This window comes from Pinus tabuliformis, chromosome 3_2 (assembly GCF_031772625.1).
Source record: "Pinus tabuliformis cultivar Carrire ecotype Pingquan chromosome 3_2, CPIR1, whole genome shotgun sequence".
Taxonomy (NCBI): domain Eukaryota; kingdom Viridiplantae; phylum Streptophyta; class Pinopsida; order Pinales; family Pinaceae; genus Pinus; species Pinus tabuliformis.
In genome coordinates, this window is record NC_142302.1 from 1,114,387,085 (window position 1) to 1,114,406,628 (window position 19,544).

A 19,544-nucleotide genomic window follows, 5' to 3' on the forward strand; every position below is an offset into this window, starting at 1 on the left:
ACAACAAGTGGTTTTTGTCTCGCATTGGGTTTCCACCTTATATCATGGTGTTCACGTTTGTTTCTTATGCGTGATGATCTATTCTATTTTTAGTGCACTTGGTTACTGTTTATATGGTTAATGAACTTCTGATGCATTGATTAAAGATCAAGATATGATTAATTAATTGAATCATAAGTTTGCTAGATATACGCTAGTTGCATTAAACACAGTTTCATGTACACGCAAGTTCCCTTAATTGAAGTAGCATATATGAATCTGATTATGGAAATGAAAAAGTTATCGATTTGCTAATACTGATTCATAAAACCCAAGACTAGTTTTGATACTATGGGATCTTTGACTACTAAGAATATCATCCAAAATCTTAGTATTGTCTTGAAATCGTAACAGTTTATCCTTTTCTTCTAATTTACCTTTTAAGATATTTACCTCAACCTGATATTGATTTTCCTTTTCGAGATGTTTCTTCAAGATTTCTATAACTTTTCTTCCTTCTTCCACTTGTTGCCTTAATTTGAGAATCTCATTTTCTTGTTCTTTATATACTTCATTCCGCTTAATTTTTAATGATATCACTTCATCCTGCAGCATTTGATGTACTTTGAAGGCACACTCCAACTAAGCTTTTAATCTGGCAACTTCTTCTTGGAGGGCACACTCCCTTTTTTTAAATAGATCTTGTTGATCTAGGATTTTATCTGATGCTTCATTTGCTTGTTCATCTTCAATCTGAGGTGATTCAGAATCTGAATACTTGCTTCCACCTAATGGAAAGCTATCACTGTTCCTTTGAGCTGTCTTCTTCTTCTTACGCGCTTTCTTCCCATTGTTCTACGGATCTCCTTCAAGCGATCAAGCTTCTACCAAACGACCTTCTCTGATACTAATTGTTGGAAATAATACTGAGAGGGGGGTGGGTGAATCAGTATTAGCAAATCAATAACTTTTTCAATTCATACTCTGATTCATATACGCTACTTTAGTTAAGGCAACTTGCATGTACATGCGACTGTGTTTAATGAAACTAGCGTATATCTGGTAAACTTATGATTTAGTTAATTCATCATATGTTGATATTTAATCAGTGCATCAGAAGTTCATTAATATTAAATAGGTGCATTAAAACAGAACGGATCATCACACATAAGAAACACACATGAATACCATGATATAAGGTGGAAACCCAATGTGGGACAAAAACCACCACCTGTCGTCTTCCTTTAATATAAGAAAAGCATGTTTACAATCTTGTACTGGCATAGACTCATACCAGTATGCAAGCACCCACCTGCAGAAGGCTACAACCTTCTCTCGTTCTCCAGCTACTACTGGAAGGGAGCTACAACCCCCTGGGGCTTGTACTAGCCGATATATTTAATAGTACGTAGGTGCTGGCCTACAGAGGGCTACAACCCTCTCTCATTTTCTAGCTGCTACTGGAAGGGAGCTCCAACCCCCTGTCTCTTATAATGGCCAATATGTTTATAGTATGTAGGTGCTAGCCTACTGAAGGATCCAACCTTCACTCTTCCTCCAGGGACCACGTTTCATAAATTTTCATACTGGATACTCTTGGATCACAACACCATAATCTGAAGGCCACGTTTCATCCAATTTTCAAACTGGACCCATCAAAAACATTGAAGTTCAAAATAAATCACCATTGTAACACAACTATTGCATTAACCAATCAATCTTTGAATCACCCACAACTGAATCACAAACCCATAACCCATAACCTACATACTGGATCTCACACTTCATCAGATATTCAATCCTTGCACACATGGCATAATGATCTTCTCCTCCTTTTGTAGCATTAGGCCTTTCTCAATGCCATAGTCCAAAACCACTTAGGACCAATACCTTGGACCAAATACCTGGGGTCAATACTTTGGACTAGATACCTTGGACCAATACCATGGATCAAAATACCATGGACCAAAACTTAGTTTTCCAACATGTACGCGCTTTTCCTTTTGTGAAGCTGCGTGTGTACGTTATACGCTCCTTTTGGTCTATTAACCCACGTGTATACGCTACTTTGTCAAGGTGAGCCTGCATATACCTCTCTATGATCATTAGTTCTTTGCTATTGACCTGCTACATTGTGATCTGTCATGTGAGTGAGTTGCCATAAAGGACAACACCTGTATCATAATGCCAACAATCTCCCCCTTTGGACTTGATGGCAACAACAATACTAAGTCACTCTCCCCCTTTGACATCAAGGGCAAAGGGCAGACCAAGATATTATCTCCGTCGATATACTTTATGCTGTCTATAGTCCTCCTGAGTACATGCTGAAATCTTTGATTGAGCTGCCCCTTTTTACATGTTGAGACGCACTAAAATGTCCATGCTCCCCCTAAGCACATGTTGAATTCTCTGATCAAACTCCCTCTTTGTACATGCAAAGAAGTACCAATCATCGTTGCTCCCCCTGAGCACATGCTGAGTCTGCAAAAATATTTTTCAAAATAATAACATGACTCTACAACTCAACTAAGTGAGTATGACCTTCCTATCACCAATGACTCATACATACATCAATCTCCCAACCAAGTGGGGATACACCATCTTTGACTCATCCACCCAACCAAGTGGGGATATACCAAATGTTTATACATGACTAAAATAGACATTATTACATCATCCTCACATGCATAGTTGGGGTACAAATTAGATCTTTGCATGACCTTTACATCAAATTATATACATGACTTTTATAACAAAGACCAGCAATCTAAACAAGACCATGATAGTCATTAGCAACTATCATAGAACATATATGATCTGCACCATTAAAATCTGTCAACAGCATTCAGACCTGTAACCTGCAATACCATTCTCTTGACCAACCAACAATAAGTAGCAAGATGTATCATTTAGCCACATAAGCATCATCACCAAAGACTTATAACCATAATGCCAACAATGCATTATTCGAAGCATATGCTCCCCCTGAACCTATTCCATCTGTTCACTGTCAGATTTGATCATGCATATATTAGCAAGAAGTATCAAGGCATCATCATCAATTAGATATACATCAAGTTTACTTGTGAGGATCAAAAGCACTTCTAAATAACATCTTATGAGTACCAAAAAATTTTCACACATCATCAGTAGATTGTAACCATCATCAAACATACCAAATAATTGATTGAACCATATCAGACCCCTTTTTCTGAGTCTGTCCCACTGCTTTTCTTCAAAACAACATATACGTGACTTGTCTTCATGAAACCTCCATATGAGATTTAGAACATTGAAGTTTCATACTTTCAGCTCCCTTTGAGTTTTTCATGTCTGTATACTCTGCTATGCCACATCTTTCTGACTGTACTTCCTTCATCTTCCATATCTTCGACTGTGATGATGTTTTCTCCTTTTGGTATGGTGCCCAAAATATTCTCCTGCATTCCTTTGCTATGTATCCAAACTCATTACATGCATAACATCTTACATGTTTCATATTCCTTCTGTAGCCGTTAATGGCTTTGTGACCAAACATATTGCAAGAAAAGAAATATCCCTTGAAGTACCTGGAACGTGATGATCTTTCTGTGTGACAATCTTGCACCATTCTACTTCTGCATCTCGCTGCAACATGTCCAAGATTATGACATACATAAAACTCAACGTTATTCATCTGAGAAAATAACTGACTATTACTTCCATAGTTTGGAGTAAAAGATTTTCTTTGACGGATTTCTTTCCTTGGTTGTTGATGTGGTTGACCTCTTATCTCCTTGTTGAGCATTTCGGGTTTTGTATTAGAGTTCCTTGCCTCACCCTGTGAGCTAGGTTCACCTTCAATAGATTCATAAAAACCAAGACCAGTTTTGATAGTAGGGGATCTCTGACTACTAAGAATACCATCCAAAATCTTATTATGGTCTTGAAATCGTAACATTTTATCCTTTTCTTCTAATTTACCTTTTAAGATATTTACCTCAACTTGATATTGCTCTTCCTTTTCCAGATGTTGTTTCTTCAAGATTTCTGCAGCTTTTCTTCCTTCTTCCACTTGTTGGCTTAATTTGAGAATCTAGTTTTCTTGTTCTTTATCTACCTCATTCTGCTTATTTTTTAATGATATCACTTCATCCTGCAGCATTTGATGCACTCTGAAGGCACACTCCAGCTGAGCTTTTAATCTGGCAACTTCTTCTTGGAGGGAACACTCCCTTTTTTTAAATAGATGTTGTTGATCTAGGATTTTATCTGATGCTTCATTTTCTTGTTCATCTTCAATCTGGGGTGATTCAGAATCTAAATACCCGCTTCCACCTAATAGCAAGTTCCTTTGAGCTGTCTTCTTCTTCTCACGCACTTTCTTTCCCATTGTTTTACGGATCTCCTTCAAGCGATCAAGCTTCTACCAAAGGACTTGCTTTGAAACCAATTGTTGGAAATAATACTGAGAGGGGTGTGGGGGTGAATCAATATTAGCAAATCAATAACTTTTTCATTTCATACTCTGATTCATATACGCTACTTCAGTTAAGGGAACTCGTGTGTACGCACAACTATGTTTAATGCAACTAGCGTATATCTAGTAAACTTATGATTAAGTTAATTCATCATATGTTGATCTTTAATCAGTGCATCAGAACTTCATTAATAGTAAATAGGTGCATTAAAACAAAACAGATAATCAAACATAAGAAACACACATGAACACCATGATATAAGGTGGAAACCCAATGCAGGACAAAAACCACCTGCTACCGTCTTCCTTTAATATAAGAAAAACCTGTTTACAATATTGTACTAGTGCAGACTCATACCAGTATGCAGGCACCCACTTGTAGAAGGCTACAACCTTCTCTCATTCTCTAGATACTATTGGAAGGGAGCTACAATCCCTTGGCTCTTGTACTAGTTGATATATTTACTAGTACGTAGGCGCCGGCCTACAGAAGGCTACAACCTTCTCTCATTTTCCAGCTGCTACTGGAAGGAGCTCCAACCCCCTGGCCCTTGTACTGGATGATATGTTTACCAGTACGTAGGCGCTGGCCTACTGAAGGCTCCAACCTTCACCCTTCCTCCAGGGACCACGTTTTATAAATTTTCATACTGGAGACTCCTGGATCACAACACCATAATCTGAAGGCCACGTTTCATCCAATTTTCATACTGGACCCATCAACGACATTGAATTTCAAAATAAATCACCATTGTAACACAAATATTGCATTAACCAATCAATCTCTGAATCACCCACAACTAAATCACTGAAGACTTGTCATCAAAACATAGTTACCAGAACATAGAGCAGAACCCAGAACTCTATAACAACCACCAGAACCATCTGCAAATTCAGATATTATATTTCATAATGTATACACTAATATGATGAACCGAACCAGTGTGTATACGTGCTTTTACCAAAGGGAACCCGCGTACAAATCTACAAATATTAACTCATAACTTTGCAGCTATTCTAGACATCAATCATACCTAGATCATAACATTTATAGAACAAACATGCGCCAATAATTCAGATCTAGTTTATGAATGATCAAACCACATAATGATAATACATTCCAACCCTTAAGATTTCGATCGATCATTCATCATCATCCACATAGGTGCATCGTTAGTTCAAGTCAAGCAAAGCATCACAAACCCATAACCTGCATACTGGATCTCACACTTCATCGGATATTCAATCCTTTCACACTTGGCCTAATGATATTCTCCTCCTTTTATAGTGTTAGGCCTTTCTCAATACCATGGTCCAAAACCACTTAGGACCAATACCTTGGACCAAATACTTGGGGTCAATACTTCGGACCAGATACGTTGGACCAATACCATAGATCAAAATACCATAGAACAAATACCACGAACCAAAACTTAGTTTTCCAACATGTACACGCTTTTCCTTCTATGAAGCTATGTGTGTACATTATACGCTCCTTTTGGTCTATTAACCCACGTGTATACGCTACTTTGTCAAGGTGAACCTGCGTATACCTCTCTCTGATCATTAGTTCTTTGCTATTGACCTGCTGCACTTTGATCTGTCATCTGAGTGAGTTGCCATCAAGGACAACACCTGTATCATAATGCCAACATATTCTGCATTCAAAGGTATCGCCACATTGGACCCCAGTTCATAATGGGGCGGCAATGCCGCCCGTAAAATATTCATTGTAGGAGGGGTCCAGGGGGGGCAGCTGCGACCTTTGGGAGCCCTCCCCTGGCGGGGGGATCAGGGGAAGCATCCCCAAAGCTGAGAATAGATGTAAAATTGCCTTGTAAAATGTTGTAATTTCGTAGTCAATTTAGGTCGTTCATTAGGCGGAGATCTGACAGTAGAAGTTATGTTTAATTTAGGGTTTTTTTCCCTAGAAGGCAACCCCTCGCTAGATATGAGGGAATTGTATTGCGTCTAGATATTTCTGTATTCTGAGTGAGGAAGAGAGAGGAGATTAAGAGCGAAGAGGGAATTACAATGGATCTGTTGTAGGTTGTATCTCTTCAGTTTGATGGATAATATAAAAGGAAGGACTGGTTGTTTCTCCATGGACGTAGCCCAAATTGGGTGAACCAGGTATATCTGTGTCCCTCTTGTTTTATGCATTTTCTGTGTTTATATTTTTGCAATATTTAATGTGTTCCATTGCTCTTAATATATACTTTTCTAACACTTTGGGTTGACCATGAATCGGCACGACAACTTATTTTCTATCTTCTCCTTATTAAACTATTTCCCCCCCACTCTAGTAAACCTATAGCCTGAGATATGGACTCCTTCGTGACAACAAATTCCAATGAACCAACCTTCACTCAGCTCCCATCAAAAGTTTGGACGAATGTTAATGCCACGACTGAGTCGAATCCATATTATTTTTTCAGAAATAGGTGGAACTCGGATTCTTGCAATATTACAAGATCGTTTCTATACTCAATTGTTTGTTCCGTCTTCTTTATGGACCATGGCACAATCCTTATAGATGCCATGTCTATTTTAATTCACCCAATATCTGTCTAAAGTTTTGAAAGAATATTACAATATAAAGAAACCAAAATGATGGTCGAGCTAAACATCTACCGCTATATTAACAACTTCCCGAATGGTCATGCTTCATTATTAAAATTACATGGATGTGAATACAAATTGGTTCAATTATAGGTAGGCGATGATGATTGGAAGAGGTGGTGGTTTAGATAATGATTCCATGTAACGATCATGCAAGGTAGGATATGGAGTAAGGCCATTATTATCAGGTGATGAGTTTTTCAAGGAAAGGCAAGTATTGGATTTTAGGAGAATCGTACCATCCCACATTTACTCCATGATCTCACATAAGGTGTACTTAGTAATCATTAAAAATATGACATTTCATAACCTAAAATATCTTTGTACTTAAACGATTTCTTCCTAATTTAGTAAATGATAAAACAAAGTGTTAATCATAATACAAATTGAATGCCATGATCTACAGGTGGTATAGTTATTCTGCCTGTACAAAAATTCATGAAACAAAAGATAAGCTTTTCAATACGCATTTTGCACCAAGTGTTCCTACACCAGAACATGTGTTTTTCTAATTGGGTGGACTCAATAATGCGGATTCCTGTATTGAATGTGCCTTCACTGAACGTGCTTGAACTAACCATGCCTTCACTGAGCATGCCTCCACTTAAACATGCCTGCACTAACCATGCTTGCAGCAAATATGCTTGCACTCGAACACACATTCTTGCACTAGGGGTATTTGTAGCATATCTGGAAATATAAAGGGAACCAAAAAAAACCTTGATAGGATATAATTCGAAGGTTGGATTAAAAAATTTGCTAGATATACAAGGGAGGTTTTATTTGTGATCCAGGTGGATCTTCAGATACAATGGCATGGAAACTCAGAAAATCAAAATGATCAGAATGAATTCAACCCAAGACCAGAGAAGAGATTTCATCTTCTTGATTCCAATACCACAAACAGTAATTCAATCTGAGTCTGGATGATGAAGTTATTGCAAAAATAAGGGTTCTTCAATCCTTAAGAAAAAGAGGATTTTCCTTTAGAAATGGGTCTTAAAGCCTTAAAGGAAAAATTGCAATCGGAGGTTGCATGAGGGTGGACTTAAGCATTGGACCATGGAACCCTTGATCACCGATTTCTGATCATATTGGATCGTCGGAACCTCCAACAGACTAACAGGGTGATATATGTGTGGCGTGTCGACGCGATCGGCCGATGCTGATATCGGCGATCAACGAATGACGATTGGTCATTCCCGAGGACTAGGACAGGGACATAGAGATATGCCAATCTGTGACTTTAGCGTAGCCCCGATATAGGTTCTATGCCTGATTCAATAATATTTGAAATCTGGGTAAACAAGTTTTGGCAGATTTCCTGGTGTATGTGGGATTTTTGAAGAGTTATTGTTTTAAATGATAAGAGACCATTTTAGGGGATGGTTGTGCCCACCGATACTTCTCCTCTACCAACCTCTCTTATTAACCAGACAGGCCCCATTTTACATGGGATTTTGTCTGAGAAACCATTATAAAAAGGGATCCATGGAAGAACATGGGAGGAGGTAATTTTTATGGTTGCAACACGCTATTTCGGAGAGGCTGAGAGCATCTATTGAGCTATTTGAGTAGTTACACAACTCCAACCCTCTTCTATTACTATGGGAAGCTTTGGTGTTGCATACCACTCCATATCATGCATTCATTTCATAGCCATCAGGCAGACTGGAGGTATAAGCCTCTTTATGGACATATTGATAATTGTAACTCTGTTTATTCATGCCATTTAATAAGAAAGGCCTCCCCATTTTTAAGTTGGGTTTGGAGACGTAGTCCAAATTGGACGAACTCTGTTATCAAGCCTTGGTGTTCTCTTTTGTGCCTTTTATGTGTTTTTCTTCTTCTTTTCATATGTGCACATTTATGTGTTAAGCTACAATTTTATATGCAATTCTTTTCTATACATCTATAAGAGAAAACATCCTAGATCAGGTGGTATCAGAGTAGGGATTTTTAGATGTGAATTGCATGTTTGTATCCTAACAAGAGGAAAGCTTCAAAGAGGTGAAGGGAATCTAGAACCTTTTGATCTAGGGGCAAGGTGTGCACCTTGAAGAAGAAACATGGTTGAAGAGGAAGCTCGTATTGAAGAGGAGTGCAATTTCAGAAAGACTTTCTATTCAATGGCAGAAAATATCAGTCAGCTGGTTATAAGACTGGAAAAAGCTGAAGAGAGGAATCCAGAAGGACAATGTTCAACACATGGGAATGATGGAGAAGAACCCCCTCCTTCTCCTTCTAGTGGTGAAGGTTCTTCTTCCCCACACCACCATAATCAAAGAAATCCAAAGGATGCATTGAAGAAACCTTTTTTTAAATTAGATGTTAAATTTGATCTTCCTATGTTTAATGGTGAAAGTAACACAGAAAATCTTAACAATTGGATCAGGCAAATTGAGGTTTATTGCAGGATTCAACAAATCGTAGAGGATGAGGCGATGATCCAGCTGGCCTCTCTACTGCTGGGCAGCACAATTCTCGTTTGGTGGGAGAGTAAGTTGCAGAGCAGTAAAAATGTGGTTAAGTTCTTTTCCTCATGGTCTAATTTTACTTCTGCGTTAAAGGAACAGTTTTATCCCTTAGGATACAAACATAAATCTTTGATGAATTGGCAATATTTAAGGCAAGGCAAAGGGCAGGATGTTCAGATTTTTATAGAAGAATTTAGGAAGCAAGCACTGAATTTGGGTACTGCACTAGATACACTTGAAGTTTTAACCAAGTATATTGGCTCACTGCATAGTTATATTCAGCATTCATTATTGTTGTTTGAATCAACCACTATTGATGCAGCTAGTGTGAAAGCAATTCATATTGAGAACATGGGAAAGAACGAAAGAGAGGACCAATCCAGAAAGCCACCGTTCAACCTCCCAATGGCAAACCCAAAGCAAAATGGAAAGGGAAGGAGAAGAAAACAGCAGCAGCCAAAGAAGGAGAGTGGCCGTATACCAATCATTGCAAGAAATAAGGCCACGATGATGATCACTGTTGGAAGCAGCACCCAGAGAAATTCCCAAAGAAGTATGGAGGAAAAGGGAAGTAGAAAACAGTTGCAGCATCACAACAAGACCTTGGATCAGATTCAGGAGATGAAGCGCTGGTCACAACAGCAGGAACAAAAGATATCCTTGCACCTCCTATTGATTCTAAATCATAGGGAAGCACCAGTTTTGTAGATGAGTCCATTTCAAATGATAGAAAGAGGATTGAATTATTTCACATTAGAGTAGTAGTAAACCATACCAAAGTTGAAAATCTGTTTGATACGGGGTCCCAAGTAAATTTAATTGCAGAATCTCTGGTAAAGAATCTAGGCTTAGAAACAAAACTACACCCAAAGCCTTACTCGCTGGGATGGATACATAATAAAGATAAATTGAACGTAACCCAGCAGTGCAAGGTAAAATTTGTGATTGCTTCTAAATTGGTAGATGAATTAGAGATGGATGTTATACCACTGGACATCTGTGGCATGGTATTGGGGAGCCCCTACCTGTATGACAGAAAAGTTGTCTTTTTCTACCATGAGAACAAATACCACATCACTAAGGATAGGATAGAGTACATATTGCGGGCTCATCAAAACAAAATTAATGCCATCCCCATAAGTGCTGGGCAGATGAAACGGCTGGTGAACTCTAGCAAGGCATGCATGGTTATGGTCGTCAGGGAAGAGGAGGCCGAATTGGCAGATGTGTTCCAAGGCTGGGATGGTAAGCCTAAATAGGAGTTGATGGATTTAATTGCTGATTATAATGTATTATTTCAGGAGCCACAGGGACTACCTCCAAAGAGGGAGATCCGACACAAGATCCACCTTTTGCATGATGCCCCTCTGCCGAATATCGGCATGTATAGAATGTCAGCGATCGAAATGGAGGAGACAAAACATCAAGTATAGGAATTGCTGGACCAAGGCGTGATTAGGCCAAGCTCCTCTCCATGCGGGTTGCCAATTGTACTAGTGCCCAAGAAGGACGACAGCTGGAGGATGTGCGTGGACTACCGCGCGCTCAACAAAATATCAGTAAAAAATCGTTATCCCCTCCCACACATAGCTGATTTACTGGATCAATTAAAAAGTGATGTATATTTCACAAAATTGGATCTGCGCAGTGGCTATAACCAGGTCCGAATTGTAGAGTCGGACGTGTGGAAAACTGCGTTCAAAACCAAGCAGGGCCTGTTCGAATGGATGGTGATGCCATTCGGGCTTTGCAACGCTCCAACCACCTTTATGCGGGTTATGAATCATATATTTCAGCCTTTCATTGATGAGTTTGTTCTTGTATATTTAGATGATATACTAGTTTTCAGCAAGAGTTGGTTTGAACATATGAGTCATGTAAAAAAAGTGCTTGATGTGCTGAAGAAAGAAAAACTCTTTGTAAAATTGTAAAAGTGTGAGTTCGGGAAAACCTCTTTGGGTTACCTAGGTCATATTGTTGGTCATGGTCAGTTAAAAATTGATCCTGCTAATGTTGAAGAAATTGTAAATTGGCCTAAGCATACTAGTGTAACTAAGGGTCCATAGCTTTCTAGGTGCAGTCCAGTATTGGAGGAGATTTATAGATGATTTCTCTATTATTGTAGCACCTTTGCACACAATGACAAGTGTGAAACAAGTCTTCCAATGGGGAGGAAGACAACAGAAGTCCTTCGAAACATTGAAGGATAAAATTAGCACCGCGCCAGTCTTAGCCTTACCCGATCTCCAACAGCCATTTGATATCGAAACTAATGCCAGCGGTTATGCCATGGGAGCCATACTGATGCAGCAAAAGAAGCCAATTTGTTACCATTCTAAGAATTTTTCTCAAGCTGTGATAAACTATCCCACCTATGACAAGGAGCTTTATGCCTTGGTGCAGAGTGTGAAAAAGTGGAAACACTACTTGATCGGCAAGGAGGCCATCATCCATACAGATCATTAGACCTTGTAGTACCTTCAGTCACAAACCAAGTTGCAACAAACTCATCATATCAAGTGGATGGGCTTTCTTCAATAGTTTCATCTGGTGGACAACTATCACTTGCAAGGGAAATTGTTGTATCGCCTTGGTAAATTGTGTAAATTTCCCACAGGAGAAAGAGCGCATGTAATTCGAGAGGCCCACACCTCTCTTGTGTCTGGACACTTTGGTGTCAAGAAGACTTTATGTCATGTACAAAGATTTTATTTTTGGCCTCATATGAAAAACATTGGGACTCACTATGTAAAGGGTTGTGTGATGTGTTCTGTTTCAATGCCCTCTAATAGAAAACTTGGGCTCTACACACCACTCCCTATTCCGAGTCGTCCATGGGAAGGTGTGTCAATGGACTTTGTAGGAGGTTTATCATTGTCTAGGAAGGGTCACGACTATTTTTATGTTGTCATTGACTGTTTTAGCAAAATGTGTATTCTTATGCCTTGTAAAAAGCAGATTACTACAGGGCAGACTGCTTCTCTTTTCTTTCAGTATGTTTGGGTCCACTTTGGATTACCCACATCAATTATTTTGGATTGAGATTCTTGCTTCCCTGGGGAATTCTAGACTAGCTTGTGGAGGATGATGGATACCAAACTGAAAAGAAGCACAACATTTCACCCGCAAATTGACGGACAAACAAAGGTTGTTAACCGTACCGTGGTACACTTATTACGAGGCTATTGTGGGAAGCATCCCAAGTTGTGGGATGAACATCTCCCCTATATATAGCATTCCTATAATCGAGTAATGCATTCATTGACACAGCATTCACCATTTGAGACATGCTTTGGTTACCTACCAAAGGACCCTTTAGACATGGTCTTTGTAAGGGAGGATGGCTCCAATGGACACAATGATAAAGACAAAGCTCAACAGTTCATTCATCGAATCCAAATGATTCACCAAGCAGTGCAAGAGTAGTTGGAAAAGAGTCAAGCCCGTTACAAAGCTCGACATGATAAACATCGAGTCGACCATCAATTCCAAGTGGGCGACAAGGTGTTGTTCCACATTAGCAAAGACATGATGAAGGGAGAAGGAAAGAAGTTGCGCCAATCCAGTATGGACCATTCACCATATTGGAGAAGATTGGGAACAATGCCTTTCGTCTTGACTTGCCGGTATACATGCATATGTACTCAGTAGTGAATGCGGAGAACCTGAAGCTATATGAACCACCTTTGATCATGGACACTGATGAGGTGGGCCCAGTTCCTGCCGTCGATGATTTTGCACCTGAATATCTCGATGAGTTGCCTGAAGACATCATCCTCGACAGAAGAACCAGGACTTCACGGCGAGGAGATGTAGAATACCTTCGAGTTTGATTCAAGGGAATTCATACCAGCAAAGCCAAATGGTTGGAGAAAGGGAAAGTGATGGCACAGTACCCTAACTTGCCAATTAACTAATGAAAATCTTTTGGTGGTCCAAAAGCTCCTCAATGGGGAGGATTGATCCAGGTGGATCTTCAAATACAATGGCATGGAAACTTAGAAAATCAAAATGATCGGAATGAAGTCAACCTAGGACTAGAGAAGAGATCTTGTCTTCCTGATTCCAATAGCGTAAATGGTACTTCAATCCGAGTCTGAATGATGAAGTTATTGCAAAAAGAAGGGTTCTTCAATCCTTAAGAAAAAGAGGAATTTCCTTTAGAAATTGGTCTTAAATTCTTAAAGGAAAAATTGTAATCGGAGGTTGCATGAGGGTGGACTTAAGCATTGGACCATGGAACCCCTGATCGGTGATCTCTGATCAGATCGGATCCGTGGATCAGAGGCAATCGCAATTGGCAGATTGGAGGGCATTGCAATCGGCGGTCATATATATATATATATATATATATATATATATATATATATATATATATATATATATATATATATATATATATATATATATATATGTATGTATAAGCTATATCGATGATCGGGCAGTCAAATCAGCGATACACTGATTGGCAGAACCTCCAATAGACTGACAAGGTGGTATATGTGCGGGGTGCCGACACGATCGACCGTCGTCGATATTGGCGATTAGCGATTGGAGGTTGTCATTCCTGAGTGTTATAGCTCCAAATATCACCCTTTGTATTTTTTATGCTTGGTTTATGGCCTAGGGAAACCCCTCCTTCTAGACTTGGTCCAAATATTTTAAAACAGTGTTTTACTCCTTGTACACGTGGGTTAATCTATACCCAACCTGTGTATATGTGTTAAAACACTTAAAAAAATTAAATTTCCTTAACTATGGGTGGAGATCATGGGTTTTACATATTGATTACCTATTAGTGCCTGTGGCCCAACTGTTCCCAACTGTTTCCCAACTAAAAATCTAATTTTGGAGAAGTATAAAAATACTTCAATGGGAAGGCCTTAAGGAGGAGAGAAAGGATAGAATTACTATACTGAGATTATCCCCTGATTAAGTTTGAAGAATCCCTGTGCTTCAAGTGCTTCCCCAAGTTCAGGAAACCCTTGTTTCCTTGAGTTTTGATGTTCTCTCATATATTCATTCTATATTGATAAGCCATTATCATAAAATGAGCCCAAGTCAAGTGTAAACGGTGATAGAAGGCGCTTGAAATGGCCATTGAGACGGTTTTTTAGATTTGCCTAAGGATCCTATTGCTTGATCCTCTTGTTCAGCCTTCACTGGAATTGCTGGTGATAAGATCTCTTGTTCAGTTTGCACTTGATTTGCTGGTTAAGTGTGATTATTTGAGAGAGTAGTGTAAGGAAAGAGATCCCCAGTTGGCACCTATCTGCCTGCTGCATCTACCTATGATGGATGAAGAACTAACCGGTAGAGGTAGATTGGATTCCCCGGTAAGCCAGTTAAGATAGGTAGGTTCAAGCGGCGGGAGACAGCCTCAGCAGGTGGGGGGATACTGGAAACATATATTTGGTGTAAAGAGAGGGTAGGACTAATGCGTACCACTTATGTTGTAGGTTGTGTAGGTCCCCTTAATGAGCACCTATCTTTCTGGTGCACCTATCTGTTGTTTCTTTGTAAGTTAATGAAATTGTTGGGGGTTTCATTTTCGTCCACTCACTCGACCTAGGGGGGCTAGGGGAGGGGGGGGAGGAACCGAGAGGATGCAGAACTTCCCAACCAACAGCCGGAAATAGGGGGCGGGAACGCAAAGGGGAAGTTCTAGTAGGGGAATAAGGGTGTATTAAGGAAGGGCCTGGTTCGTTGAGCGGGGCGGGCCTAACTACTGACACAGATTGTAGGACAGGCATATTTGATTGCTCGTCTCATTGTTCTGTATTTGATCAGTGACCGTAACATCTTGAAATGAGGAGCCTGCCTTCCTTGCCCCCTGGAGGGACAAGCGGCTTCGCACCTTAGGTGTATTTTATTTCTTGCCTCTTTTCTCTGATATTGTGTAGGCACTGGTCGCACAGGTACATTTCATTCCCCGCCCACCTTCCGTTGCTGTATGAATTCCTCGCCTTCCCGTTGTTGCATTGTCTCACCCTCCCTCCGTATTGAGATGAGGGGCCTTATTCTTCATAAAAAGTTGTTGTTGGATTGAGATGCGTAGGTGTTCAAGTAGGCGAGTGACTGGGGAGGAATAGTGACCGGGGTAGTAGCGCGGCATAGAAGGATGGCGTAGTGCAAGGGCCTTAGGACCTTGCCGGTGATGTGGGGGATATATATTGTAGGTAGTTTGCTACTGTAGAATTGTACTGCATAACGTAATAAGACCGTAAACGTGTTGTATTCCCCTATTGCTGCTCTAAATTGGTCCTTGCACTAGGAAGCGCAAGCCCCTCTGGGTCCTTGCCCCTCCTATTTCTTCTCTGGCGGCTTCGCACCTTCTTTTTTAGTGCTTAACTGCATTTGTTATACCCTAATTGTGACCACATTTAGACTGCTTTTTTCTATATTCGGGTTGGCTTCCCCCTCTCCTACTGCTGTCCCTCTCCTACTGCTGCTGTTGATATTCGGATCATATTCGGATTAGTATTCAGATTATATTCGCATTTCTATTCGGATTACATATTTGACAATTATTGCCTGCCTTAACTTTCTTTGTTTGGGGTCTCTCCTACTCCTATATTTCCTTATAACAGCACTTATTTGGGGCTGGTGATGCTGCCTGCTTGCATATATGACTGGCGCACTGGGGTGAGTGCCACCTGTACGTTTGATGATAATCACTGTTTGTAGGTGAGCCGTTGTAGTAGTCTCGCTGTAAGGACCTTTCATCTTTGACTGAGCACTCTGTAAGGCCTCTTTCCATCTTTGACTGAGCTTGAAGGGTCTAAGTGAAACAAAATCACTAGTAATCACTAGCCAAAATCAAGCCATTGTTGATCGCGTAAGCCCCCCCTGTGTGTGGTGCAGATGGATACCGTAAGGGAAAGATTGATCATGGAGTGAAGCGATGATAATCGCGCTAGTTAAGCCGTGTAGCTAACCGTGCAGATAGTGCACCATTGGTAAGCGTGTGGTAGCCGTAAGGCGTGATAACCGTAAGGGAGAGTGAGAGGGTGACACAGGTGACCTTTATAACGATATAATGCATGTATTCCTTGCACTAGGAAGCGCAAGCCCCTCCGGGACCTTTCTTTCTGAAAAGACAGAAACAATTGATCGATATGCTGGAAGGTGCGAAAGGTGCTGGAGCAGCTACAATTGCTTTAGCAGGAGCTGCTGGTCATTCATTATATATGTCATTATGCATTATCGTGAAACATCGACTTGATCAATCCCTAAATCTCACACCTCCATCCGAACCATCTCCAAGGGCATCTCCAATGGGAAGCATCTTTGGTTGAAGATGGCGAGGTTCACAAGGTCCCGGAGGGGCTTGCGCTTCCTAGTGCAAGGAGAGCTATACTTCCAAAGGCCCTCCCAATGCATCATAGGTAGGATAGCTATACTTCCACTCTGGCATTGTGGGTAGGCCGCTCACTCCTCCCCCTCCTTCCCCTCCTCTATTCTCGATAGATCCCCTATATATTGAAAGGGGGTAGGGTAGGCTGTCGATCTTAAGTAGATGAAAGAATGAGGAAGTTGAATAAGGGGGACTGTACGTTGGACACCATGTCCATGGAGGAATTCTGTATTCAGGGGGCGCGCTTGAACTGGTGCACTTTCCTAATCTATTTTCCTCTCCAATCGAAGGCTATCTTAACTCCGTCTCATGCTTCTTATATAACTAGTAAGTAAGTGGTCATACCCCCATAACTCTTAGGGTAAGCATCCCCATATAGCTTCCAGGGCAGTCATTTCCCTATAGCTCCCTAGCTAATAACCCTGTAATATCTCCATAGATCTCAGGATAGTCATCCCTCTTAAGGGCAGTCATACCCCTATAAACCTGTCATATCTCTATAGCTCCCTAGCTAGTAAGTGATCATACTTACATGGCTCTTAGAGCTGTCATACCTCCATGGCTCTTAGGGCTATCATACCTCCATGGCTCTTAGGATAATCATTCCCCTATAAATCTAAGGGTGGTTATCCCCTATAGCTTTCAGGGTGGTCATACCTCCATGGCTCTTCTTAGGACGGTTATACTCCTATAGCTCTTAAGACGGTCATACCTACATGGCTTTTAAGACAATCATTCCCCCATAACTCTAAGGGTGGTCATCACTCTCAGGACTGTCATATCCCTGCTCTCAAGGTGGGAAAACCCTTATAAATCTTAAGGGTGGTCCATCTATATCCATAGCTCTATTATCCCCCCACAGCTATCAGGGCAGTCATATCTCCATAGCTCTCAGGACGGGCCATCTCTCCATAGCTCTTAGGCTTGTAAATCCTCTATTGCTTTCAGCTAACCACTCCTTAGTGGGAGGGAATCCAAGGTCCCGGAGGGGCTTGCGCTTCCTAGTGCAAGGGAATATTCACTGCTCTAGGGTTACGTTACCTGGTATGCGAACCTTAACATCGATGACTTCGTAGTTCGTAGAGGGAAAACAGGCCCTTTATTTTATTCCCCTAAAGTCACTTTGGAATGTGTATTCAATCAAGTGAGTGCGTGTATTCAGCCAAGTGCTTGCATTTCATCATGCCCAGAACAGGCCTATTCGTGCCAAGACATACCATCAATGAATGGTGAGGTCGCTTGTATAATGAGTCTGTCACTTTCATCTGGAACTACTGATCTTATATATTTCATTAAGTCTTTACTATACGTAATAATGGTTCAATCCTTATACCTGCTTTAACCATTCAATGATTGCCTTATAATGCCTTATCCTGCCTACCTTATCTCTAGCTACCTTCTCTAGAGAGCGATAAGCATGGAGTCTCCATCTAGCTACCCTTATGAAAATAAATGAATACGAGGGCCCGATCAAATCATCTATTTGGCTAAATCAATTCATTGCTAATAAGCGCTCTTCCTTGTGGGGATAGATAGAGATGTAGATAGAGTGAGTATAAGCGGTATAAGGGGTATTAGTATGAGTCTGATGGCTGGGATATCTGGATGTTGAGATGGGTAGTAGTGGATCATAAGGCTAGTCTGAGTGTGTAAGATGGATGGAGAGTATGCCTGCTTGAATGATTGATTGATGCTCTAAAGTTTGATTGATTGATGGAATGGTGGGGTGAGATATGGGTGAGCAAGCAAGATGATGCCTTGCCTAGAATTCAAGCCTTCTCAATATGAGGCCTCGCCTAGCATTCAATCCTTCTTTTTACTCTTCGATGCCCCTGGCACAACACAACCTGGCTTATTGAGTTGAGTTCTTCTGGCCTTTGGCGTCACGCAAATGGCCTTTCAGAGGTTTGACCCACCGAACGATTCTGCCCTATGGAGCTAGCCAGCCGTATCAAGCTACCATCCCGCATCACGCCCGCATTCCCATTCCGCCCGCTTTATCCCCCTTCTATTGCTTCCCCGCTTCCCTCCCATACCCGCCTTCTCGCTTTCGTGCATCCCACGCCATTCCAACCGCATTCGTGCATCCCCGCATTCTACCCATTCTGCCCACTACTGCCTACACCTCGCCCCATTATGATGATAGCCACCGCTTATGAGGAAGGATGGCTCACCTGACTTAGGAAGGTTAGGAAGGATGGGTAGAATGCGGGGCAATGCGGCGTGCGTGCAACTATACTTTACCATTGTGAAATCTCCGTTGGAATAAGTAAGAATAACGTAGATAATATAATTCGCTAAGTGGTGGGTATACGCGTGGCTATGGGGCAAATATGTGTATCGTGTAAGCATAAAGTGTATCTTTGTATTGTCGCGCTATTGCATGTAGTGTGATCGCGGGTATTGAGGTATCGTTGCTAATGCGGGGCGTATGCGGGGGCTTTATGCGGTCGGCTCTATAACAACCGGGGGAGGCTAAAGGAATTACCAGTCGTCTATATGAACTAGGGTAGTCTATATGGAGAACCAGTCGTGTCTCTCTGAACCAGGGTAGTTGGCAGGTGCGTATTTAACATAAAGCGGGAATGGGTGAACAGCAATAACAGCAATAAAAGAAAGAACAGCATGGGTGAACGGAACGTGGGAA